This window comes from Lissotriton helveticus, chromosome 2_2, assembly GCF_964261635.1.
Source record: "Lissotriton helveticus chromosome 2_2, aLisHel1.1, whole genome shotgun sequence".
Lineage (NCBI taxonomy): Eukaryota > Metazoa > Chordata > Amphibia > Caudata > Salamandridae > Lissotriton > Lissotriton helveticus.
Window position 1 is genome coordinate 129,230,600 of NC_136060.1, and position 27,493 is coordinate 129,258,092.

The 27,493-nt window shown below is 45.8% G+C and overlaps 1 protein-coding gene across 1 annotated transcript in view; it reads left to right on the forward strand.

Moving 5' to 3' along the window:
* The window catches only part of SCFD2 (sec1 family domain containing 2), a 1,965,980-nt gene that overhangs the window by 1,922,314 nt on the left and 16,173 nt on the right, over positions 1-27,493 (forward strand). The gene's annotated exons all lie outside the window — the stretch shown is intronic.

Here is a 27,493-nt window from a genome sequence, read left to right on the forward strand (position 1 = left end):
GACTAATGTGTCCTGTCCCACTGAGAGCATATAAAGTAGGGGTACCGTTCAGTGCTTCTCTTAGATTATGTGCTCAACGCTTCTTCTGATCTCAGTGGTATGCAGGGTTGGATTGGGATTGAAAATCAGCCCGGGCAGGCAAAAAAAAAAATCGGCCCACAATTGCATAATCACTTCTCAAATTACTGCTTTGGTGTAATCTTATAAAAAAAACTTTAGAAGGGGGGGTAAAAAAATGCACGCGTTAGTTTACAGTGGTGAAACAAGTTAGGCCACTTCTACTCAGGCTGCCGCCCCCGCTCAGTATGTGCACACGTTAATGGGGGGCCGCGAGACAAAGGGAGTGACACCTCTTGCTAAACGGAGGTAATGAGCGCCCATCTGCCTCTAGAAAGGCCTCTCAGACACCCACTGCGCCGCTGGCTGAATTCAAACAATAGAGACAGAGCCCAAATGGCTAAAAAAAGAGGCCAGATCGTGTATCAAGAGGGAGAGAGAGGACCAGCTAGCTAGTCCGTATCCCCAATTTATATATACTTTAATCAAAAGGAGACTAGCTAAAGTTTGAGGGAGGTTAAACAAGATTTAGTATTAAAATCTAAGTGACTCAGTCTTGTTTTGTCAAGGGATAGTGACACCTAGTAGGTGTGCTCATGAAGCCCTCACCCACCAACCTAGTTGGTGGCATGCTTCATCATCGGGCCCACCCAGTGACAACTAGCGTGTCCCGGGTGTGCTACGACGCCTGATTACAGCGGAGCAGGTATGTCGCTGTGTGTGCGGTGAGGAGTGCTTTGAATGTGTATTTAAAACGGCTTGGTGGAGGTCCCAGTACCCGAAGATGAATAAACTTTAATACCTGGGCCACCGTCAGCGGTTAAAAATAAGGCTGTGGGACGTTAGAGGCGAGTTACGACCTCCCACGTCCTTGATGTGTCAACATGTTTCAGCCAGTGCCTTATGAATATGCTGGCTTTCTTCAGGACAGATAAAAGGTTTGTGCAATTAAAACTAGTGGATGTGTGATACAGACTATGTGTCTACACACCCTAAAGTGTATCTATGTGTGAGAGGGGGATTCCCTTCTCAAGAACACGCTAGTTTTAAGGAGTTTTGCTTCAAGGTTTTTTGAAGTGGCAAGGGGTTGGTCAGGATTACTGGCCATAGCCTGCCTTGGACCTGTAGTGCCTCCTTCGCAAGACACATAGTGTCCGTGGCTGGTGACGGAGCGGTTCCGTCACCAGCATGGGAGGGGTTAAGAAAATGCTGCATCTTGTGTGAGCCCTGACTTCCTGGATCACTAAGTTATTTGAGCACCACATGTCAGGGAAATGTAAAAAAACGTGTAATTTCTAGGTACTAATTTGACACCCTGTGCTGTATGCTAAGTATTGAGTTTGACAAATTCTCTAACGCCGCCATATTTTCAGAGGAGTGCAGAGAAATGGTTTCCTTGACATGGAAAAATAGTAGTGATTTGGAGAAAAGAGGGAAAAACGTTCAGGTGCATTTATTTGCTTCCTAACCAGAATCTTTATGATTCTAGGGAAGAAATCTATGCTCTTTGTGCATGTATTTGGAAAGTCTGAATCTCATAAAAGTAATACTTTTACAACAATAGAGGACGCAAGCTTACAACTCATAAGGCTGGCGTGTTTTGTGAATCGTGCAGTGAGTTCACAGTTGGGACTTTATTTCTAGGACAACAGGGAAATGATGCAGAAATGTACAGCCACTGCTACAGTGTGTTTTCCGCATCAGACCAGGTTGTGTATGGTAGAAAAGAGTATAATGTGGTAATACCACACCTTCCCACCATAAGTTGAAAATTGAGAATATTGCAGGATTTCCTTGCACAAATATCACTGTATGAAAAACCCCTGGGTGCAGTATTTGCACGCTTGTTGCAATCCTGACTTGAGTGCAAACTCCTGTTGGTGCCAGATTGTGATTACTGCTGCCCATGAAATGAGGGCATTAGCAGGGAATCCTGGCTCACTACTCCCAGCCTAGTAGCTTGCCAAATGTTTGCATTAATGAACATAGCATTGCGAAACAAAGATGATGGACAGAATGCTGAACAGTGTCAAACTTTCACTCCGAGTCCAGTCTGGGAGTAAACCCATTGTTTTTGCTCACCACACCATTCCAGTTTGCACCTAGTCATTTGCAAATCAGTCTTGGCCCTGCTCCTCCTGGGAACAGTCCAGCCCGACCTGCCAAGCCAGGACCTCCCTGGACCAGAAAACAAGCACCCTGGGACCAGTTTCAGGGATATCCCCCATCTTCAGCCAGGCTAGCTTGAATCCGGTGGTGTAGTGAGCACGGGACCCATGTCTGGGCATACCCTTGCCCAGGGTCGGATTGGGATTGAAAATCGGCCCGGGCACACACAAAAAAAATCGGACCCCATTTACATAATTCCTTTCCTCAAATCACTGCTTCAGCGTAATTACATTAAAAAGAAGGAGGGGGCCTTAAAAAAATGCACGCATTAGTTTACACTAGTGAAACACATCTGAAAACAAGTGAGGCCACTTCTACTGAGGCCCCCTGCCCCGCTCAGGATGTGTATACATTAATGGGCCGGCCAGCGAGAAAAAGGGAGTGATACCTCTGCCTATTGCTGAACCGGGGGTGGGGGACCGGCGGTGTTTGTGGGGGTGGAGGGGGAGGGGTGGGGGTGGTAATGAGCGCCCATCTGCCTGCAGAAAGGCCACTCAGCCACCCACTGGGCCGCTGGCTGTATTCTGAAAATAGAGACACTGCCCAAATCGGCCCCAGACTGCTCAAAAATGCAGCCCACAGCAGGAACTCAGACACCAGCCCCTCGGGCATTGCCCGAATGCCCGCGTTACCAATCCGAGGCTGCCCTTGCCACTCTGGCCAAAAAAAGTGCAAAACAAAGACAGTGGACGGAATGCTGAACAGTGTCAAACATTCACCCACCCCCGTTCATCAATTGTTCTATTTGCATTAACGAACATAACAGAACAGGGATATTTTAGAGCACATATTAACCCTTGCTTGGTCTTTTGTCGATATTGACAGTGACAGATGTTTGTTACCCAACACAATGGTACTCATTTTATCGAAGGATGAAAGCCTGAGTGGACCCGCTGGGATTCAAGCATCCACAGAGTCAAGAACATATCGCGGATGACTCTGTATCTTAGAAAATGATAAACTGAAAAAACGCCCGTTCTCGAAATATACCCCTTAATTCTGGTTACATTAAGGGAATACCAGTGCTTTATAAAGGGCCCACAAATTAGAATATTCCATGCATTTCTTGTGAGCTGGGATGCTGTGATTGGATCAGAAATAGATTGGGGATGCCTTGTGCAACTCTGGCAGGGGGCTCACTGAACCCTAGACACTCTGGACATGAGGTATGTAAAAGCGCTTTGAGAGTGTTTCCATAAAAGAATGGTTCTGCAGCACATGAAGGTGTAATTCCCAACAAAGCTTTAGAAACGTAATTTTCGTTATTGGTACTAACAGGAAGGAATGTGATCCTGTGCAGTAGAGCGGCCTTAACACCAGCAGGGGAGCGGCCCTAAATCCGTTAATGCAGTAAAAGCTAAGGTTCATGGGCAGTCCGGCCCTGCGGGCAGACGAGGATTAGACATACATACCGAAAGGTGCGAGAACAGAGGCTGCGCCTGAAAAAAAAAAATCTTACATCAAAAGAAATAATTCAAGAAAAATCGTGATAATGTAGCGCTTTTGGCACAAATAGCAATGAAGCGCTGCAAACGGCAGCAGTTCTTACACTAGAAAGAATATTTCATCCTGGTAGAGTTTCACTGAAAGCTACTTCCACCTGGGCCCAGCCGAGACTGTCGGTACTTCCGCAGCCCGCGCAGTGGTCATCAGGTGTGACGTCACAGAGCCTCTTCACCTCCATTGCACTAGTGTCTGGCGCAGGTCCATTTCTTCACGAGTCCATTTCGTCCATGTTTATTCTGATAGTTAAACGGTCCTCTTTTCAAAAAAAGTTCATGGAGATGTCGGGGCATTCACGTGTGGAAAAACAGTGTTTTGCTGTGCACCTGCAACAGAGCATGTGCGTTTAAGAGACGACTATTTCACATTCTTCCATAAATTCGGTTTTAGACTTAGGCAGGCCTCTGTTCAGTTACATTTTAGCGTGTGTGAAACGTTGAGTGTCGCCGGCCCAGGAAGGGGGGGGGGGGGGGAGTTGGGGGGCCTGAATGCACTCTTCACACCCCAGCAATGACTTCCGGTATTCGAGGACGGTGTTAGTGAATGCTGCGGAACCCTCGAGACATACAAACAATAAGGGGGCGGCCACGTCCTGACGCCGACGTCAGATTACACAGGGTGTCGCATTAATCTGACAGCAGTGAGAGTGGCCCGTCCATTATCTGAAGGGCCTGTCTGTGATAGATACACTGTCCGGATGAAGTTGCTTTGCTGACACATTTGCTGGATGTACTAGTGTCACCGGCAAGTGTGACACAAGGGGATACCGATTTAGGAAATGGGTGCACTTATCAGCAGGGCTCAGTGGTAAGCCTTGGACAATGGTGCTTCTGCTCATCACAATGGAATGTGGGGAACTCGGAGCACGCGTGCAATGCTTCTAGTCACTGATAATGCTTTGCTAGCGAAGGACTTTGTCATTCACTGTGCACGGTTATCGTTCTAACTTACTCATTTTCTCGTCTTGGACATCCTTGCCAGTCCAGTGTAATAAGATAAGAAGTATTTAACACCTGAGCTCATGTCACTGAAACGTTGCACTGGTGCAAAAAAAAAACAACCCCAACCTATTTACACTATTTTTGCTGATTGTTCAGTGGGGGGTCGGGCAAACAGATTTGCACGAATCCACATCATGGACATTCTAAGACCCTACGTAGGACATATACTGCTTATAAATAATTACAGCGAGTCATAGACATTTGAACAACAAATTCTAATCGAGGTTTAACCATTTAAAGAAAAAAAAAGCACACTGATGTTGCTATTTCTTCTCACCCAAGCAAAACAATGCTGCCGCTAACCCAGACCCAAACTTCACTTTTGAAAAGTTGAAGAAATATCGTGTTCGCTTCTTAAATGAATAGCAAATATTGTGTGAAATCAGTGTGCTCTTCATTTTGTCTTGGAATAAATACTTGTTGCTCCATTCCCTATCATATCTATTATAAAACCAGCAAAAATTAAAAAATGGATTCGCACTAGATTTCTTGTAACTGTATTTATAGCGATTACATGTTTACTTCATCGTGTCAGTCACCTTCTGCAGCTCAGTTTTCTTATATTTCAGTGATTCAGAAGTTTTGAGGCTCTCACTCTCCTCAAAAGTACAACAACTTGTTTTAACAGACACAATATGCACACAAATGCAAAGATTATTTTCATTTAAATGTCTCCATGTGTTCTGTAGGGTTTCCTGTACGGTAGGTCTCGATTCATTTTCTCAGTGCTTACATACAGGTGGTATAGTTACCAAATTGCCAAAATTGGATAAAACATACCTGACTTCTAATCCTGACTTCCACGCTGGAAAGAATAGTGTGATCGTGCTGCCCAGGCCCACTATGCTACTGGTTTGACCTTGTCTGGCCATGCCCCTCATCTTCATATTGAAAGGGACCAGGTGGATACTATAATTAACTAGCCAGACTTGGACAGTTGATGGGGGCGGTGAGATGGAGGTGCTGGTCTGTATGGTCCATGGCCAGGAAGGCTGGGTTGGATTGTCTCCCTTCCCCTGCCCTCAGCCCCTTCACCCACACTGGAAACAGGAGTCATAAATAGTGCACATAAGGCCAGAATAATCTGCACATTTATTTAGAGAAGGCAAATTCCTGTCCCTTGCACAATTCAGAGGAGTCGGGCAGATTACTGCTTTGGATATTTTCGCCTACCACAGGATCAGACATGCGACCTCAGTATTGTGGCCCACATTTCCTGCAGAAGTGCACGAGTTTCCACCAAGACACAGCTTACTGCAAAGCCGGCTGCAGGTGACTGGATCTCCAAACTGTACATACTACACAGACTGCATCCAAAAGCTGATAACACAGTACTAGGGAAACGGGGACGCTGCATATTGCAGCTAAACTGTGGAAGTTCATGTACACAATGAGCTGTAACTTCCGAACTCCTGAGACTGTACCCAGGCGCACGACGCCCATAGGGCTAAAAGGGCTTCAGTCCCCCCCTACTCCCCCGTCGTGTCTCAGCCTGCGCTGCTGCAGCTTGAGCTGCTGTGGGCTCAGCTGGGCAGTGTCTGGAGTCTTACCTCCGGCAGGCCCACATTTTCCACAGATTTTTAAAGACCATTTGCAAATTTACATACCTTTGTAAACTGGTTACAGAGGCTTAGTTTGTTTTCTGGTTCCAGTAGTCCCTGGGCCTGCACTCTGCCTATTCCTTACATTTGTATTTTACATCTACTGCCATAGTTTCAGGATGCATTTCATGAAAAGGAATAGAAAAATGCCAGCCATGTGCTATATAAAGAGCCTTCAAAGACATTGTCTTGACACTAAAAAGGGTTATAAATAAAAAGTATGTATTCATTTGTAATGTGATTTTTCTGTCTTTGTTCCCTTTAATTATCAGTCATGGATTATTCAGGCAACCCTACAACACAAAAGTGCTTTCTATTTATATTTGCTGTTCAAAGTATGCACAGATAAGTGCTGCAAATACAGCTTTAGGTGACTGCTTATTTTTGTACCGTCAGGGACATCAAAATAATGAGCTGGCAACCCTAATCATAAGCCTGGAAGTTTGTTGCAGGATCAGCACATTATTTATTTCTTCCACCCTTGATCCCTGATTATTTCCATAATAGCAATAGTTCAACTTATATCTGAAACCCCACCGTCAATAACATGCTGAGTTACTTCAGGTGTCTTGGAATGTCCCCTGCATTCACTCCTCCTCATTCTCGCCCTTCACTTTTACGCTCACCCTGCACTCAAAGCGATCACAATACACTCACACTGATCACCATGCACTCGCACCATTCACCCGCTCACCCTGTTCCCACAGTGATCACTCTGCACTTGTGCTGTTCACCCTGTAGTACCTCACTCTACAGTCACACAAGCGCACTACTCACCCTGCACTCATGTGACATTTCATTCACCTGTCCCCCTCACTGCTCACTCTGCAATCTCACTCAAATGAGCCCATCACTAACCAGGCAATCATTCGTCCCACTCTGCACTTACATCTACACCCAAATTCATATGGTCACCTCACTCACCCTGCAGTCACTCCTCTTTTCCTACTCTCACACTGTTGCATCGCTCACTGGGCACTCACATGGGCACTCCTGCCACCTACACAGTGCAGCGGGTTAATGTGCCTGCTTGAAAGAAATTGTATCATGCAGATCACAGAACTGAGCATGAGTAAACCATGAGTAGAGCAATAAAAAAATTAAATGTTTGACAGAAAGGTGCTATAGAGAGATGAGGTGCATTGTTGGTGAGTGGTAGTGAAGGAATTCATGGAGAAGGAGGAAATGGGATTTGGGGCCACCAAAAAAGACTGTTGCACCGTGTGTGACCAGTGCTAGGGCCAGCCCTGGCTGGGAGTGTTAGCCCCCCCCGAGGTTCGGGTCCAGTTGCGCCCCTGACTGTACCTGGAGGTGAATCATAGAGTTCTGCTCTGTGAAAAACCTCTCCACATGCCCGTCCCAGCTGCAAATCTGTGCGCAGGACTGTTTCCGGATGTATGCCTGTTAAAATCTGGTTTGCGATGTCAACATTATCGGCGCCATCTTGTCCCCTTTCAGACTCACGCACACTTGCAGCAGCAGCCATTTCTTTGAAAACCATGGTCTCTCTGCCCACTGCCAATAGCCAGCGCGTCTCTCCCCCTCACTCCCCGGCCTCGCAAGCATCCCCCGCGCCCCGACAGCCCCCGGTCTCTCCTGCCTGAGCCATAAACGCACCTCCAGCGCGACCCTGCCTCCGAGCCACATCCCGTGCTGAACCCCCTCACTCTTTCATCTCATTCATAGAACAGGCCCTTTGATAGCCTCTTCCTCCCTGCCCGATTGGCCGGCCTGATCCCAGGCCATCACCTAGCCCAACAGATGCAGTTTATTGCCCCCTACAGTAGGACCTCGCCTCATATCAAAGGAGTGGGGATTAATCAATGCCTTCACACCCCTAGATCCGACCGATCGCCCGCATTCCTGTTCCCAGCGGAATGTCCAGCTGCGCGATAGCCATCATGCTGAGATTTGGGTGGGGACCCCTACTGTAGATATGTGTGAGAACGGGCCTGAACCGGGGATTCCAAAGATGCCTTTTTCGTACTTCAAAGCAATACCACGGATGTCATAAATGTAATAAAGCCATAAACTTGTGTATAAGAGGCCAGGCCTCAGAGATGCGGTTAGAGCACCTCGAGAAGATACCCTGTTGTCTGATTTGACGTGTTCTGCTCCGTCTGAATAAACTCCTGTTTCTTGCCATCCAGTCTCCAGCGCCTGCCTCTTCATTTGGTAACCTTGAGTTGGGTGAGAGGCGGCTATCGCCGGGCAAACCTTGAAAAGGGGTAATCGATCTGACCTGCTTGCCCTTTTTCCACAATTGGCGTCCCAAACGTGGGGCCCATCAGCGACACGTGGATCCAGTGGGAGAGGTCCCAACGACAGTGTGAACGACTGCAACGATCGGGAAAGAGCTCCTGCCCGATAGACCCTCGTCTGGCAGCCGATCATCCGAACTTCACCGGTTCCGAGCAGACCTCTCTCGAGTGATCTACGGTCCTGACTGGGAACCATCAGGAGTGCCACAGCAATTACGGAGAATAGAGGACGATCAGGCGCTGGAAGCGGAAGACGAGAAACTGTCCATGCGGTCCGGGTAAGGTCGTGTAACACGACGAATTGCGAATTGATTGTTTGATTGTCTTGGAAAATACTAGTATTACGCATTTGATTGTTTGGTTCTGAGAGATTCTCTGTCTACAAACGGGGAAGGATAGGAGTATTCTCCCTTTGCAGATAGTGAAGGGTAGGTAGCGCAGGCTTTTGCCCCCGTTGTAACCCGTCGCGCCTACTTCCCTCTCCATTGATTGATTGTTTGTTCGAGCATTAACTGTTCGAAATTGGTTCTCTGAAAGGATCTTCTCTGCCTACAAAAGGGGAGGAACAGGAATTTCCCTCTCTCTTTGTAGATAGTGAAGGGTAGGTAGCGCAGGCTTTTGCCCCCGTTGTAACCCGTCGCGCCTATTTTATTCCTCATTTGATTGATTGATTGTTTGTCCGAACATTGACTGTTTGGAATTAGTTCTCTCTTTGGGTATTCCCTATTTGCGAATACTGTAGAATAGAAATATTCTGCCTAGTCTTCGCAAAGTAGTGAAGGATAGGTAGTGCAGACTTTTGTCCCCATTGTAACCCGTCATGCCTATCTTCTCCCCATTGTTCAGTAGTTGGTTCAGCCCGGACCGCTTATTAGAGGTGGATCATCCGGCTCCTCTGGAAGGCACCCCTAATAAGGATATGTTTTTAAAGTATGGACTAGTCACCGTAGCTTATAGTAAGTTATGGCATAAATATACTAAAAAGGATCAGGAAAGTCAGTGGCAACTGATAGGATCCTTCGATGATACTAAAATAAGCGTGCTGGAAACAGCCCTTCGTAACCATAAAACAACGCCCACTATGCTTGATAGTTTTGGCATGTGGCGCAAAGAAACAGAACAGCGAAAGAAAAGAAATGAAGTCAGACTAGAAAAAGAATTACGAAAAGCAGCTCATTTAGCCGCAAACAAGTTGAAAGAAGAAATAAAAGAAAGAGAGGAAGCTAAACTAAAACAAGAATCTGAAACATCAAGCCAATGTCCCGTTAGAACGCCCGCCACGCTTTACCCTGAGCTACCTTCGAAGCAGCGAGCGAACGATGATCTACTGCTAGGTCCCCCGATCATCTACATGCCCCCTCCATACGCCCCTTCCCAACCCCTAGTGCAACGCACGCAACCCCCAAGCACAGATGAGAGCGGTACCAAAGCCTCGGTCCTCACGGCCTCCGCGCCGGCCGAGCCCCTTGTACTCAGCGCAGCGCAAGCAGCAACAGTAGATGACCCCGACCCTGAGAAGAAAGTCTCCGCTAGATTAAATCGATTGAGTAAGAATGAACGAGCAGGGATTGATAAAATCGTAAAGACGCTAGTGGAACGGAAAGAAAGCGAAGATTACGTAACAGATATATGCAATTCGTATGCCAATAACCACAAACGACACTTTGTTACACGTTTCTGTTACCACACCCTTAATGCTTATGAAGATCGGTACCAAGCCAAAGGTCCTGAAAGCCTAACGACTCTGTATAGAAAAGTCGACATTGGAGACGAAGGTGAGTGTGATGTGACGGACCTCTTCATGCGCACGCTTGAAGTCTCCCGCCACCTCACTGAACAAAGATTAGAAGCTAGCACCACGACCCCTGTAGTGACTGTACCTCAAACCGAGGGAACTAACACCATGATGCCGATAAGAGAAGCAGCTCCTTATTGGGTCCACTCACGAGGACAGGGAACACACGACGATATTAACCACCAAGATGCGAGGGGGAGGGTAATGTACAACTGGGTCTACCAACCCTGGGATCGGCAAGACATCCTGACTTTTCGAAAGTCCTTGCCTGATCTACGAAAGAACCCCACTGCCTTCTACACAGAATTAGGTACCGCCTTGGGGTCGACGATTATGACCCTAGCGGACATCGACTTGTTTTTCGGGCTATGTCTACCAGCTGATGTGTGGAAGCTAATCCTGAAAGTCGACCACCTTGAGCTGTTCGGACATACCTGGTTACAACTCGATGGCATAGACAAGCAACGAGAGCCCGGACAGAAACCTTTGAAATCAATTCTAGACCTGCCAGACAAAATCGTACAAAAACTCAAAACCATAGTCCCAGAAAAGAAGGTGGACTGGTCAATAATAATGGCCTGCTGCCAGAAACCCCAGGAAGACGTATCAGAATACTTTTCCAGGTTCGAAACGGTGTTCTCCGATTACAGCGGCCAGGACATGACCTCTGCAACCGGACATCACTTATTCGTCCAGAATTACGTAAAGGGCCTGACTCCAGAAGTCTCGCAGAAACTGCAGACTAGTGAAAGTAGTTGGGCTGCCTCCAAACCCGCGGCTATCCTTCAGATGGCTCAATACTATGAACGACAAAAGAATGAGAACGACAAAGCGACTGAGAGAAAGAAAAAGGACTTGAAAGAACGAGTAATGATCGCTCAATTGCAAGGAGCGACGATAGGTAGGGAACCGTACAAAGGACACTACCAGTCGACTGCCCCTAGAAATCCACCCCCTAAAGACCGTACCCCGCGTCCTATGCTGGACGGACAGACATTGACGACAACCAGTGTGCGTTCTGCAAGGGATTTGGGCATTGGAAGTCCCAGTGTCCGGTCCTGTTAGAAATGTACAAAAATAGAGACACAAAAGACGTAGCGGATGGGCCGAAAAATAGAGGACAGGGACGAGGGCACACAAACGACGCTAGCAATGACAGACCAGGCAGACCGAACACTTTTGATCGCCCCCGGCAGAACCAATGCCAGCAGGCTGACTGTGACGATGCCCGCGACTTCGCATAGGACTGCCAAGGGCAAGGGAGGGATCCAGTCGAGCTCTATGTTGACCAGCAAGGTCCTTATGTCACCGCTAAGGTCCTAGGTACGAAGTCTCCATTCCTGGTAGACACTGGCACGACACGTAGTGCGTTATCTAAACGACTGATTCCAAGGGCACCCTTGTCTGGCTCACACATAACATCAATAGGTTTTGATGGAACGCCCTCCACTAATCCCTTGTCCGCGCCGATCTCCTTCGACTTGGACAGTAACCCCACTGACACGACGTTTCTGCTTTCCTCCAACTCCCCCGATGCCATTATGGGACTTGACTTACTGAAGCATTTCCGAACTACTATTAGGTGTTCACAGGACGGAGTTCGAGTCATTCTGTACGATAACCTGACTCTGCTCAGACCTTATCCCTTACGACACATGTTCTCCATCTCTGACGCTGACTCATCCTTACTCGACTCTCTACCTCTGTATCTGTGGGCCAAAACTGACGCTGACGTAGGACGCATGATGATCGACCCTGTGCACATAACTGTTCGCCAAGATGCGATACTCCCAAAACTCCCACAGTATCGGATATCGCCCGAAGGTGAGAAGGCATTGGTAAAGATAATTCAGTCCTTGGTAGAGGCAGGAGTGGTAGAGGAAGTAGTCAGCAATATTTGAAACAGCCCTATCCTACCCATTGTAAAGAAGCAGGGTGAGGGAGATGAGAAAGCGTACCGCTTCATCATCGACCTTCGAGAGGTCAACAAAGTGGTTGTACCTCAGTACCCCGTAGTCTCGGATATCACCACCATTCTGACCCTGATTCCTTCCACAGCCACCACCTTCACTGTAATCGATCTCAAGAATGCATTCTTCTCCATCCCCATCCACCCAGACAGCCGCTACCTTTTCGGCTTCACGTTAAAATCCCGCTCATATAGATTTTGTAGAGCTCCCCAAGGTTACACAGAAAGTCCCAGCATCTATAGCCAGGCCCTCAAGAGACAGCTGGACGCCGTTCAGCTGCCGGATGGAGTGGTGTTGATACAATACGTCGATGATATCCTTTTGGCGGCCGACACCACTCCACTTGCAGTCACTACCACTGTCCAACTCCTGCACTTCCTTGCGGAAAATGGCCACAAGGTCTCCAAGAAGAAGTTGCAATTCTGCCAACCCCAGGTCACCTACCTAGGCCACCTCTTGTCCAAAGACGGGAGAAAGCTTACACCCGATCGAATTCAGGCCATTCTAGAAACCCCTGTCCCAAAGACCCAGAAACAAGTCCGCTCCCTGGTAGGCCTCACCTCCTTCTGCCGGCAGTGGTTGCCAAACTTCAGCCTCATTGTAAAGCCACTGCTTTCTCTACTAGCTAAAGATGTCCACTTCCCGCTCCCTTGGACCCCCGAATGCCAATCCTCCTTCAAAGAACTTCGAGACGCCCTTTGTTCTGCACCAGTCCTAGGAACCCCCGATTATACCAAACCCTTCTCTCTCTACACCCACGAAAGGGAGGGATGCGCTTTGTCTGTCCTGACTCAAACCATCGGCCCCAAGCAACGACCATGTGCCTATTTCTCTGCCACTCTTGACCCCGTAGCGAGAGCCTTGCCTGCCTGCCTTCGAGCCGTAGCTGCCGCTGCTGTCTCTATCCGACAAAGTGAGGGGATCGTACTCTCGAATTCCCTCACGGTATTAGTGCCCCATGCTGTTGACACCCTCCTGAACCAGACTAAGACGCAAAACCTGACTAGCGCACGACCGACTGGATACGAACTGACTCTGCTTGCACCCCACATCACGCTGAAAAGATGCACCACGCTGAACCCAGCCACCTTGTTGCCTCTGCCCGAAAATGACCCAAATGTCCCCCCTATACATGACTGTGTGACCCTCACGGACGAACAGACTAAGAGTAGAGTTGACCTCCGAGACACTGTTTTCCCAAACCCTGACGGAGAGCTATGGGTAGACGGCTCTTGCATTAAACTCCCCGACGGCACCACCTCAGCTGCCTATGCAGTTACCACAGCCCGAACTGTAGTTGAAACCGCCCGCATCACGCAACGATCCGCACAGGCGGCAGAACTGATCACCCTCACACGAGCATGTATCCTAGCAAAGGGGACGACAGCAAACATTTACACGGACAGCCAGTATGCCTTCGGGGTGGTTCATCATTTTTGGCTCTTATGGAAGGAGAGGGGATTTCTGACATCTCATGGCACACCCATCCTGCACGGAGATCTAGTCTCCGCTCTGACTGAAGCGGTTCTCCTCCCCAAACGACTTGCCGTAATCAAATGCCAAGCACACAAAAAGGTGACAGACATCATTGGACAGGGAAATGCACTGGCCGACATCACTGCCCGAACCACAGCTGAGAATAGGACGACGACTCACATGTACGTGACTAGGTCACAAGCAGAAAAATGGACGGACGCTAGGGAAACTATTAGGGACATCCAAATGGCCAGCTCACCACACGAATTGACTGAATGGGCACGGGTGGGATTAAAAGACGATGAAGGCTGCTGGCGGACAAAAGACACGAACAAATGGTTGCTACCCAACTCGTATCTGATCCCCATACTGACTATGGCTCATTCCCCTGCACACATATGATCTGCCCCTATGACCGAACTTGTCTCCCGAGTTTGGCATAACGATAGAATTGCAGACTCAGCCAAACGATTAGTCCAGCAATGTCTAGTCTGCCTGCAACACAACCCTGGGAAAGGAACTGTCGTACCCCGGGGAGGGTTTGGGGTCCCCAACCATCCATTTGAAGTTCTACAGATGGACTATATCCAGTTAGAGAGATGTCAAGGACTGAAGTATGTACTTGTTGTTGTATGCGCTTTTAGCAAATGGGTGGAAACCTACCCGACGCGTGACAACACTGCCATTGCCACTGCAAAAGTACTACTGAAAGAGTTCTTCCCTCGCTACGGCCTTTGTCGTATTTTATGGACTGACAATGGCCCCCATTTCGTAGCCGAGGTTATCCAGCTTATCCTGAAGGGGCTGGGGGTACGACAGAAATTCCACGCAGTTTTTCACCCCCAATCTGCTGGACTGGTCGAGCGACACAACGCCACATTGAAACTAAAACTGGCAAAAATGGTGGCTACCACAGGACTAAAATGGCCAGACGCTCTTCCCCTGGCATTGCTGTCAATGCGTTCCACCCCCACCAAACACCACTTGACCCCTTACGAGGTCGTTTTTGGCCGACCCATGAGTATCTGGTCTGCACCCAAACCGACATCTATTCACGACGTCCCAGACGTCCTAATGTCTGACTATCTGTATAACCTAACTAAAACGCTGTCTGTTATTCATCATCAGGTGCTGCAGGCCATCCCGATGCTTCCAGGGGCCCCGGACATACCATCCAGCCTGGAGATTTCGTCCTAATTCGGAACTTCCAGCGGGAGAAGAGTCTGGAACCCCGCTGGACGGGCCCCTGGCAAGTTTTGATCACCACCCGAACAGCTCTTCGAGTGGAGGGAAAGCGCAATTGGCTGCACGCACACCACTGCAAGAAGATCTTGTCGAATCTGACAACAACCGAAGGCGTGACCACGCAAGAAGAGCTCCTGAACAAAGATCGACCATCCCTGAGCTGCTACCCGGAAACAGACGCGCTTGAACTGGCAACATATCCCGACCCCACTGTGCCATCCAGAGAAGGGTACAACCTGCGACGAAAGGAGGGAGCTTCGGCTAAATAGACCACTGACTAAGTTTATATTCTCAGAGCGGTGGCCTAACGCTACTAAGGTCGCCAGGAGAGAAGCCAAACGAAGTTTGTGGTTCTGCCCACTACCAAGCCCCCTTGAAGATGATGGAAGCGCCCGATACGAAGATGATGGAAGCACCCGACTTGAAGATGGTGGAAGCGACCGGATATCCAAAGACCCACTACAGAAACCCAAAGACTGACAAAATGCACAGTTCAAAGACTATTGCCTTCTTTGTTACCCTTCTCTTCTGCCTCCTCCTCATGACCACCCTCTGGATCTTGGAAGAAAGCTCACCAGCACATGAGACACTTCTAGCCACTGTACTACCTGTCACCGTGAAGGAACACCACCTGATCTCTCTCTCACCTCAACTCCGAGAAAGACGTAAGGAGTTCTGGAATAACTCCTTCGTACAACTTTTGCACCAGCACAACCTTGCCGCCAATGCCACCAACTGCTGGATCTGCGGGTTGCTTCTGCATGCCACTGGACATTCCATCCCTTTCATCCCCTCACCATTCTCTGTTCATGGCTCCTGCCTCGCCTGGTTGATTCTCCTGCAAGAGAGCTACAGAGATAAGACAATCTCCAGCGAAACCATGTCACACTTTTATCAAGGGGTCTGGCCTAACGAAACGAAAAAAGCGGCTGCACCCTTTTGCCCACTGACGTCCAACACCTCTGTTCACTTGGACATCCCAGCCAAAGAGCGTGCCGAAATGCAGGTGTTCAACAACCCGGCCAGACCTACCTTCTCCTACCTCTGGAAACGAACAGCAGCCACCCTGACTGTGGCCCTATCTGTTGTCAATGTCTCGGGCCTTGTATGCATCGAAGGCCTCGGGACACAATTTGTAGGTCACAGTGCCTGCAACATCACCAGAACCTTGGACACAACTGACCCACCCTCTTTTGTCACTTCTCCAAACATGTACTTTGTCTGCGGTACGAAAGCCTACACCTGGCTCCCAAAAGGCTGGGGAGGTACCTGCTACATTGCCTTCATCCTTCCTCCGACCTATGTGGCATCTGCAAACCACCACCGACAAAAACGAGAGAGAGACATTGAACAAGCCGACTCTGCCGGAGCACAGTTCCTGGACGCAATGAAGGGACTTGTTCCACTCTGGGGTCCAATGGCAAACAGCCGTGCCATCCGACATTTGACCCAGGCAGTTGAAACAACCATGAACATTACAGCTGGCATCCTCACAAATAACACGACCGAGCTTCAAGCGGTCCGCTTGGTGGCCCTTCAGAACCGCCTTGTTCTAGATGTGGTTCTAGCAGATCGTGGAGGGGCATGCCGCATCATTGGGTCCAGCTGCTGCACCTATATACCGGACAATTCACCCTCAGTGTACAAAGCCATTGAACATCTCCACAGACTTTCCTCAGAAGTCCACCAGGAACAAGAAGAATGGTCGCTTGGCGGATGGTTCTGGAGTACTGTAAAGAACTGGGGGTGGAGGTTGTTTACAATTATACTGATACCCATTGTTGTGTTATGTGGGTTCTGCCTAGGAATTCAATGCCTGCCGCCTTTGTGCTCACTATGTGCAAACTGTATCTGCCCAAAGACTCTGGACTTTGAAAAGGAACGCATGAGAGCATTGTACGATGTCGAGGTTAAGGATTTAATGAAGATCGATATCGACTAGACAAAATGGCTAGATATGTTGAAAAGGGAGGACTGTTAAAATCTGGTTTGCGATGTCAACATTATCGGCACCATCTTGTCCCCTTTCAGACTCACGCACACTTGCAGCAGCAGCCATTTCTTTGAAAACCATGGTCTCTCTGCCCACTGCCAATAGCCAGCGCGTCTCTCCCCCTCACTCCCCGGCCTCGCAAGCATCCCCCGCGCCCCGACAGCCCCCGGTCTCTCCTGCCTGGGCCATAAACGCACCTCCAGCGCGACCCTGCCTCCGAGCCACATCCTGTGCTGAACACCCTCACTCTTTCATCTCATTCATAGAACAGGCCCTTTTGATAACCTCTTCCTCCCTGCCCGATTGTCCGGCCTGATCCCAGGCCATCACCTAGCCCAACAGATGCAGTTTATTGCCCCCTACAGTAGGACCTCGCCTCACATCAAAGGAGCGGGGATTAATCAATGCCTTCACACCCCTAGATCCGACCGATCGCCCGCATTCCTGTTCCCAGCGGAATGTCCAGCTGCGCGATAGCCATCATGCTGAGATTTGGGTGGGGACCCCTACTGTAGATATGTGTGAGAACGGGCCTGAACCGGGGATTCCAAAGATGCCTTTTTCGTACTTCAAAGCAATACCACGGATGTCATAAATGTAATAAAGCCATAAACTTGTGTATAAGAGGCCAGGCCTCAGAGATGCGGTTAGAGCACCTCGAGAAGATACCCTGTTGTCTGATTTGACGTGTTCTGCTCCGTCGGAATAAACTCCTGTTTCTTGCCTTCCAGTCTCCAGCGCCTGCCTCTTCATTTGGTAACCTTGAGTTGGGTGAGAGGCGGCTATCGCCGGGCAAACCTTGAAAAGGGGTAATCGATCTGACCTGCTTGCCCTTTTTCCACATGCCCGGTTATAAGAAATAAAAGTACTCGGTTTTTAGCACATAGCATGCATTTGTTCTGCTCTCTACATCCCCAAGGGATAGTATTCTATAACTGAAATGTAGTTCTAAGCCTCCCTAGTCAGGTTTAAGCTCACTAATAACCCAGTGTGCCTTTCACAGTATTCTCTTCTTATGAACCTGAGTCCTATGTATCTTGTTTTTTTCTTTTGCAATAACAATTTAATTTAAAAAAATAGTGTGTTCTTGGGCAAATTACTTTACCTCCTTATGTCTCTATGTTCCTATCAAAAAATTTCAAGCACATACAAAACAGTGTTTAAGTGCAGCATAAACAAGCTTTGCAATGCAATAGGTCTTGCATTACTGATAGTTTGAGGTATTGGCGTTGCAAATAATAATGCAACGCTAATAGCTCATACTTTCAGTACTGTGAGACCTAGTGTATTGCAAATGCTTGCGTAGTGAGCCAGGAAGCAGGACTGTAAGTCTCAGTGCAGTCCTGGTAGCTGCTTCTAGAGGACCCTAGTGAGCAAGACACCAGCACTGCATGTCTAGGTGTAGTACCGCAAACTGCTCTTAGAGGTCCCTAGCGAGCAAGGCACCAGAACAGCATGTCTAGGAGCAGTACAGCAAACTGCTCCTAGAGGTCCCTAGCGAGCAAGGCACCAGCACTGTTTGTCTAGGTGCAGAAGCGAAAGCTGCTCCTAGAGGTCCCTAGTGAGCAAGACACCAGCACTGCATGTCTAGGTGCAGAAGCACAAGCTACTCCTAGAGGTCCCTAGTGAGCAAGGCACCAGCACTGCATGTCTACAAAGTTGGAGTCATTGGCGTTATAAATGGCAATGTTTTTTACCTCGCCATGTTACAGGGTGCAGTACCATATATGGCCAAGAGGGGGGGCTCTTTTGGTCGCATATGGTACTGCACCCTGTAGAAGATATGGTAAATCCACCCTACCCATAATGCATTGCATGCAAGACAGCAGTACGAGTACATTCAAATAGCTATGTCCATATATAAAATATGTAGCTTTGAAATTTTGACAAAAGAATGATTACAGCCCAAAATGCATTGGGACGGGACTAGATAACATGATATTGAATGTTATTTGTGATAAATGAATTAATTCTCTGAACAAAATGTTAGCTTCAATATGCAGTGTCCTAGGGATTTGATGAATTAAAAAGCGAAATTCTCAACTATTGGATGACTTTGGGATTTATTATGAATAAAGAAGCCTCAGTGTAGAGGGGCACCTGGCAGTGCGGAAGGGGACAAACCTCAATGGGGGCACCCATATTTGAGTTCAATGACTCTACATTCAAGAATCAGAGAGTGTACACTACTGCACTCTTTGAATTTAACTACAATGGATACTTTTTAGAATACTTTGAAGTGCATAACCCTGTTTACTAGTGATTAGTTCCTGTTTCTTGGCCCACTTTCCCCATTCACTTTCACGTCCCAGATCACAGTGACAGGCCGTGTACTACCACTAGCTGAGGCCCACTGTGCCCATAGATAGTACAGAGGCACAGTGTTTCCAAAAACAGTGAGGCCTTTTAGATCCACTTATATATTGATGACATTCGGTTCCCACATGGAGCCTTTCTCATGCAGCAGTTTGATTAGTCCCTTGTCCATGTGCAAATGTGAAGTGGCAGTGTCACTCCATACATTGATACTGCTTGCTGTGCTCATGCTAGTATTACTATACAGATGAAAATCCAGAACAACTGCACTTTCCACTCCAGTTTTAAAAAAAGTGTATAATTGCATAAACCACCCGACACTCATCTCTTATCGAGATGTACGTCTGCTGTACATTATCAGGGACTCTGATCTTATGGGGGAACGGCATTCATTATACTTGAAGCTCAGAATGAAGTGTAGTAGGTGGTTATAGATCAAGATGTGTGAGATGCATAAGCATATTAACATGTTTATCAATGATTATTTGATGAAAACCTATAAAAAGAATTGATAAAAAAAATCGTACAGTTGCCCATAAATCTGAATGAGGCCCTATAGAAGGTAAAGGGAGCGGCAACACACATAACAGTTTTAAACAGCACTTAAGTAGTCACATGTATTGTATTTTCTTTTACTGCTTCATTGCACTGCACTACTTAACATACTGTTTTTTTAATTCATTGTTTTAACTTTTATTAACTGTATACACTGTACAGGCTATTGCAATAGAATCTTTGAGCCATATTACCATCTCAGTTCCTTGTAGTTCTTAGTCATATTGCACTGATTTGAACAGCACAGGGCCAGGCATCATGACTAAAGACGATGACCCTGCGTGAAGTACAATTCTTGGCTATTTCATTGAGTTCAAACAACTGTCATCAGGTATAGGCATAAGTAATAAAGTGCATATGGAAAACACTGCTCAGACAACCAAGTCAGCTATGGAAGCAATAGGGTCCAAGGAATCAAGCAATGGAGACGGGTTTCTCTGTTTCCGGGCCAAAGCTATGCACCCGCTGTCCAGTCCTCTTCCAAGCAGAACCCTTTTGAGTGTCTTCAGCTCACACTTTGTCACTAACCTCTAATTCAATCCCCTACGGTTTGCACCCTATGGTTTGCACACAAGGATCTCTCACTGACCTGGACCAACGTCTATTAATAACATATTCACCAACTACTTATCATTTCAACGCTTGCTGTCTTCCAATGACCTGGAGTTACCAGTGCAAACAGGAGGTCAATGCATTGGGGTTTGAGTTTTCAAACTATGGGCCATATGTATCAAGGAACCAATTTGCGATTCCTTAATAGCGATTTTTAAGAAATCACTATTTCAGAATCGCAAAATGGTATGTATCAAGAAAATCGCAATTTTTTAGCGATTTCTTGATATTCCTTAATTGCGAATTCGCAAATTGCGAATTTGCAATTAAGGAATACTTTCCCATTCATTTCTGTGGGCCAGGAAGCCCATAGGAAGGAATGGGAATTGTTTCTCAATTTGCGATTCGCAATTTGCTAATCTCAATTTGAGAATAATTTCAAGGGTGCAAGGGTGTCCAAAGGACACCCTGTTGCACCCCTGAAATATGCATGGGTGCACATGTGGCGCACATACATGGCCTAAGGGCATGTATGTGCGTCACATGGCACTTTGAAAAATGCTGAAATGTGCATTTTTCAAGGAAATCGCAACTTGCCACCAACTAGAAGTTGGTGGTAATTTGGGATTCCTTAAGGGCATTTTGCAAATTATTTTGGCTTCATACATTGCATTTAAGGAATCGCAAATTTTGCGATTCCTTAAATGCAATTGAAATTTGCGATTCCTTAAATGCAATTGCAAAATAAGGAATCGCAAATTTTGCGATTCCTTATTTTGCACCAGATTTGCGAATGCGAATTTCAATTATACATATGGCCCTATGTCTCTGAGGATTCCACTAGTATTCTGCCTCCTGAAACATAGACAGACTCTGCTCATGTCACTGTGCCCAAGGCCCATACTTTGCCTAACCATTGTGCCAAGAGACCATATCAAAAATGATAGAGCACATAACCAAACTTCTCCCTGATAAGTGGGCACACTGTTACCTTTAACCCCAACCATGGACCAAAGGAACATAGATTAGGTGCCTTAATATTTACCCCAGGAAAACAAATGCACATTTAATTTGCCCATAAACAGAAATACACAAAGTTGCCTTTGAACCGAGTAACTATGAAGTCATCTTTCTATGGGATTGACTTTGCACTTCACATAACCTTGAGCTGCAAAAGTGCTGCCCTAGCTCTAGCCAGTGCTTGCAGATCGCCTTTTCAAACCCTACTGTTGCACAGACCTGGCTATTGCAGCCCATGCTGTTAATTTTCAAATAATGTCAGCGTATTCAAAACCTACCTCTCCTCATAAAACACTCAGCAATGCCTATTTAATGATTTACCCTGACAAATCCTTAATGTAATCCCCATGGCTGTGCAGCGTTACTGCTCTGCTGGCAGCAAGAGTTCACACCCACTTTTGCAGACATTCTTCCTGAGATTAGAAATCAAGTTTGATCTGATAAAAAAATAAATCCTTTGTAGGAGTAATGTTGTCCTGCGATTTCGTCTGAAGCGCGGAACATTTCACACATACCTCACGAGCTCAGCTGCGTGTTTTGATGGGACTTTGCCCCCTTGGTACTTGCGCAAAGAGCACTGTGTGTACAAGCGCCTTTGTCATGGAGTGTTCAAAGAGCACTTCAAAATCCTTTGCTGCTACCTGGATTACTAGCTGGGTTCTTTCCCGCCACTGATGGACAAGTTAATCCAAGCGCAAAGTGCACTAATGAAACTTAAAGATTGGTGTGCGCTTGAAAGAAAGCGTGCTTAACGCCTGTTCAGTTACTAGGCCTCGCCCCGCGTAGAGGACATTAGAGCGGGAGTGTGCTGGCAGCCTATCCACTGCCGCCCTGCTGTAGCGTGACCCCAGCGCCAGGTCACTCCTCCAGGCAGATTCCCAGACAATGGAGGGCTTTACCCAGCAGCCGTGATGGCCACTTGGCCTTTCTGTGTAGTTGTTACATTTGAGGCTAAAGAAATTGAAAGGAGTCAGGCAGAGTGCGGAGGAGATATTTTGTGCTCACCCCTTTCATGTTAAAGTGCTTCATTTACTTCACAGGATTATCCTGGTTTAGGCAGTAAGGCTTGAGTGCCGGCCACCTGTCCAAGATGAATAACTTTTTTTTTGAATGAGCATTTTTTCCCTTGTAAGGGTTTAAATAAAATTGTTTTATATATCAATATTTTTATTTTTAACTGAAGCTTTTCAAAATCACTCATAAAATGCTTTCTTTCACGTGCACTATTCTGAAGAACAAGTCATTATTAAAGTTTCATGATTTCTCAGGTAAGCACATTTCCACTTCGGGAATTTAATGCGCAGATGCTGTGCACATTACTACTCAAAATAAAACAATGCTCTTTGAGTCCCCATTTCTATATATCATTACTCACCTGTTGTATACTTATCTTTACAAATCCATGCTGTCCCCTTGTACATTATGTTAACCCTTAGCCTAAACTGTGCTTCGAGACACCAGTGCAGGGTGTATTTCCATAATATCAGGTTTTCATTACCAACAACCAAGAGTACTGACTAAAGAATATGGACTACTACTATATTGTCAAAGGGAAGTTTAGATGTGCTATTCTAAACGCTGCCACTGCTTACATTGACAGTATTTATATTGATGCAATAAGTAGTGTTTCGGAGTGGAATAATTACAACTGCCATTTTGCATCCTCAAAAGACAATGCGCTGTGAGTTGTTCACTAATAAATATTGAGTGATAACACTTCCTATAATCATTCATGTTCTAACTGTTGCACATCTGTTCATCTCTGGCATCCAGTCGTATTGATTTTCATCTGACCTCCAATACTCAATCCCTACAGAAATCTGCTCATCACATCTAGACATTCGGGCACATGCATCATTGTTTGTTTTTGCGATTCCTTATTTGCGAAAATTAAGGAATCGCAAATAAAGAATCGCAAAAAGCAATGCATCATTTTTGTCGCAATTTTTATGCAAATCGGTAAAAATCGCAATTTTTACCGATTCGCATAAAAATTGCGATTTCTTATGTGCGAATTCGCATTTTGCGAATTCGCAAATAGCGAAAAGACGCACATGATGCATCTCATAGTGATTGCTTCCTTTGAGCCTGCAGAGTAATTACAGCCACCTGGTGCATTTTTTCAAAGGCTGGAGTCTCTTTTGACAGTTGTAGCTGCTTTCTGTCCCTGGAGGAGGCTTTTGGTGAAGTTCTGTTGAGGAAATGGCTTCAGAAAATGTTGTGGAAGACACTCAAGCAAGAAAGAGAAAAGTTAAATTTAGTGATAAGGAACTTGAAATTTTGATAGAGGAAGTGACAGCAAGGCAGGAACAGCTGTTTGGGAAGCTGTCCCTCAAGGTTCCTGAGGGTGTGAAAAGAAAACTTTGGCTTGCCATTCAAGCTAAAGTGAATTCTGTGGGCGTAGCACATAGAGATATTAATAACCTGCAAAAAAGATGGTATGATCTGCGAAGTCGTGCAAAGGAAAGGTTAGCCACCCGCATCAAGAGTGCCAAGAAAACTGGAGGAGGAACACCAAGGGACAGGCCAAATACCCCCCTGGAGGACCTTGTTGAAGGGACCCTTACCCCTGAAGCAGTGTTTGGAGTCATTGATATTGATACAGCTGCGCAAGCTGGCACGTCTCAAGGTAATTTTTTTTCTTGTTAATTACATATTTCATAGGCTACTCATTGATTTGTAGATAGGATTGTGGGAGATCCTTTTATTGAAATCCATGATGAGTATGTGCAGGTTATTGGGATGGTGGTCTGTTAAAGTCATTTTGCTTGCTGAATGCAGTGCATCATGGGATTTGTAGTCTATGCTAACTTTCAAAGTTACAGGAAAAACAATTACAGGTTACAATAAAGAGAAAAATCACAGGAAGATGATTAAACTTTCATGTATAATGCACCTTTATTAGTCATTGACAGTAATTTCTTTAATGTACTTTCACAGACATTTCACATACAGTAATACACATTGTACACTCTCTATTACTACTAGATGCAGATCTGGAAACAGACTTCATTGGATATGCAGAATCTATCACTGAAGAACTGCTTAGCACAGCCACAAATAATAATGATCCTCAATCTTCTCCAACAATACAAGGAAGAAATATTAGGCAAAGAGTGCGACAAATTCCAGACTCAGACAGTAGTGAGCCATCAAATGCCCCTGTGGCTGGTGACAATTCAGCTGCAACTCCTGCATCACAACCCAGACAAGGAAGAAGGAGACAAAGATTGCAGCATTTCTTTAGGCGCAGGCCACGTCCAGCACAGCATAGAACCAACTTAGATGAAGACTCCAGTGGTACTGTTCTTGAGAGGAAGCTTTTGAAAGTACAACGTCTGCAGGGGAAGGACATAAGGGTGATAAAAGGAAAAGTTAGCCACATGAGTGAAAGCATCAATGGCATCACCAAGTGTCTCATTAAAATGTATAATGTTTTAGAAAAATCACAATTGGTAACAGGAGACAAATTGAACCGCATGACTGTAGCTTTAGAAAACATAAGTGCAGTGATTAAGGAACATCATGCTCATCAATCTTCTAAGTCTAGCACATCATTTATCAATATGCAGTCATGTTGCAGAACCATGAGTAGGATGTGTAACAGCACTATGCAACTGAATAGGCATGCATTGTGCATGCAGAGGGACATGAGTAAATGCTGTGAGGAGATTACCTCAGGGATGAAGGCACTTCAAAGTTTTGCACAAAACATGCAAGGAAAGTCACCAGCAGTAAAATCATTTGAACCAGAAGTCACAGAAGTATGTTCAATAATGAATGCTGATGGAAATGCTTCAGAGGTGTGTGAACGCCGTAGCAGCAGACAGAAGGGAAAAGCTAGTACCAAAGGCAGTGCTAAAGTAATTGTTGGTAGTAAGGCTTTAGGTGTGCGCAGTAGAAAAGTTTGAAAATGCACAATGTGCTACTCTGAAGCTAGACATCATATGATTTGAAGTACATATTTGTTTCTAACCAAAGGCAAAAGAGTACAATTTATTTTTTGAAAACTTGCAATATGATGTCAATAAAAAATAACCATTCCGTTTATTTTTTCAAATTAATAAAAACAAGTTCATGCCATCAGCATAAAAGTGTCATACCTTTTAAAAAAAAAAATGTTCAGTCACTTCTGCCCTCCTTCTCCTCCCCTCTGCTGCATCTGGACCATGTACTCTTGCTTGAGGTTGTTGAGGCTGATTGTCAAAGTTATGGAGAACATCCTCTGCATTCAATTCTAAACCTCTCTTAATAGCTACATTATGCAGCATGGCACAAACTGCAACAATTTTGCAGCAGACATCAGGACGGTATTGCAAAGCTCCCCCTGTTTTGTGTAATATGCGGAATCTTGATTTCATGACACCAAAAGTCCGCTCTATAACATTGCGTGTTGCAATATGAGCATGATTGTATTGCTGCTCTTTGCGGTTATTGGGATTGAGATAGGGTGTCAGTATGAATGTTCTCACACTATATGCACTGTCACCTGTGGCATTATTAAAAAAAACACACAAAAAGTCAGGGACATGTAAAGTAAATCATGCCAACAGCTAATTGCACTGATAATTTCAAATACATACCAAGCAAATATCCATCTCCAAAAAAGCCAGCCTGCAGTTGAGCATAGATAGCACTGTGCCTGAAAATGTAGGAGTCATGGGCACTTCCTGGATAGCTAGCAACCAAATCTGTGATGACTGCCTTTGAATTACAAATAGCTTGAATATTGAGAGAATGGAAACTTTTTCTATTACGAAAAATGTACTCATTCTCTGAAGGAGGACAAATTGGAACATGGGTCCCATCTATGCAACCTATAACATGAGGAAAATGTGCCATGTTGTAAAAGTCCAATTTAGTTTGAAGCAATTCCTGCTGAGAATTAGGAAAGGTAATGTAATGCCTAATCCTTAGTAACATGGCATCTAAGAAATCATTAAAAAATCTAGAAAGGGAACTCTGGGACACACCACCAGCTATGGCAATGACACCCTGAAAAGATCCAGAAGCAAGGAGATGGAGGGAACACAATACCTGGACATGGGTTGGAATGGCTTGGGTCCTACGTGTTGGTCTCTGTAAAATAGGGTCCAAATCTGTAATTAACTCCATAATAGAATCAATATTAAGCCTATATTTATCATAAATTTCTGCCTCTGTCTGTCCTAACAAACTAATACGCACTCTAAAAATCCTTTCATTGATCCTCCTTCTCCTTATAGCTGCTGCCCTTAACCTCCTCCTATGTGCTACTGCAATCACTGCTGCCATTGTGAGACACTTTGCAAACCATTTTGGGAACCTTTATAGGCCACTTTCATCAATCACACCTGTATCTTTTGGTAAAAAAAAAAATACCACCAGTTCAGAGTCATTCTAAAAATAAGAATTGCAAAAAGCGATTTCCATAAAAATCGCTATTTGCAAATTTTCATGCATACCGAAAACCACACTGGAAATGCGAATTCTTAAAAATAGCGAATAAATAAGAAGACGCTAACAAAATTGCGACTCCTAAAAATGCGAAAAACTCTGTTACAGATGATGCATTCCAAACACTGAAAATGCATTCGCAAACGGGCAAAAAGTGCGATTCGCTTCGATTGCGAATGCATTTCCGAATGATGCATGTGCCCGAATGTTCTATTTCTTTGTATCTGCTGAAGCTTTTTCTTCCCCATTCTGTATGTTTTACCACCTTAGGTGATTTGCTGCAGTAATTTCCATATTACATTAATTGCCGTAATTTCCATATTACACATTTCTGTTTTGTAATGGGCAGCAGAACTCGCCCTGCATGCTCTTCACCTAACTAAAATTACTAGTTTGTTGAAAGCTATTCTTTTGTTATCTGATTTGTACATTTATTCCAGTCTTTCCTTTTAGTATGTGCTGTAGAAGTTTCGGTTTCACAAAGTTGTTTGCTTACACCCTTTGGGCACTATTAAGCAATAGTTAGGGGCAGCAGAGTATTGT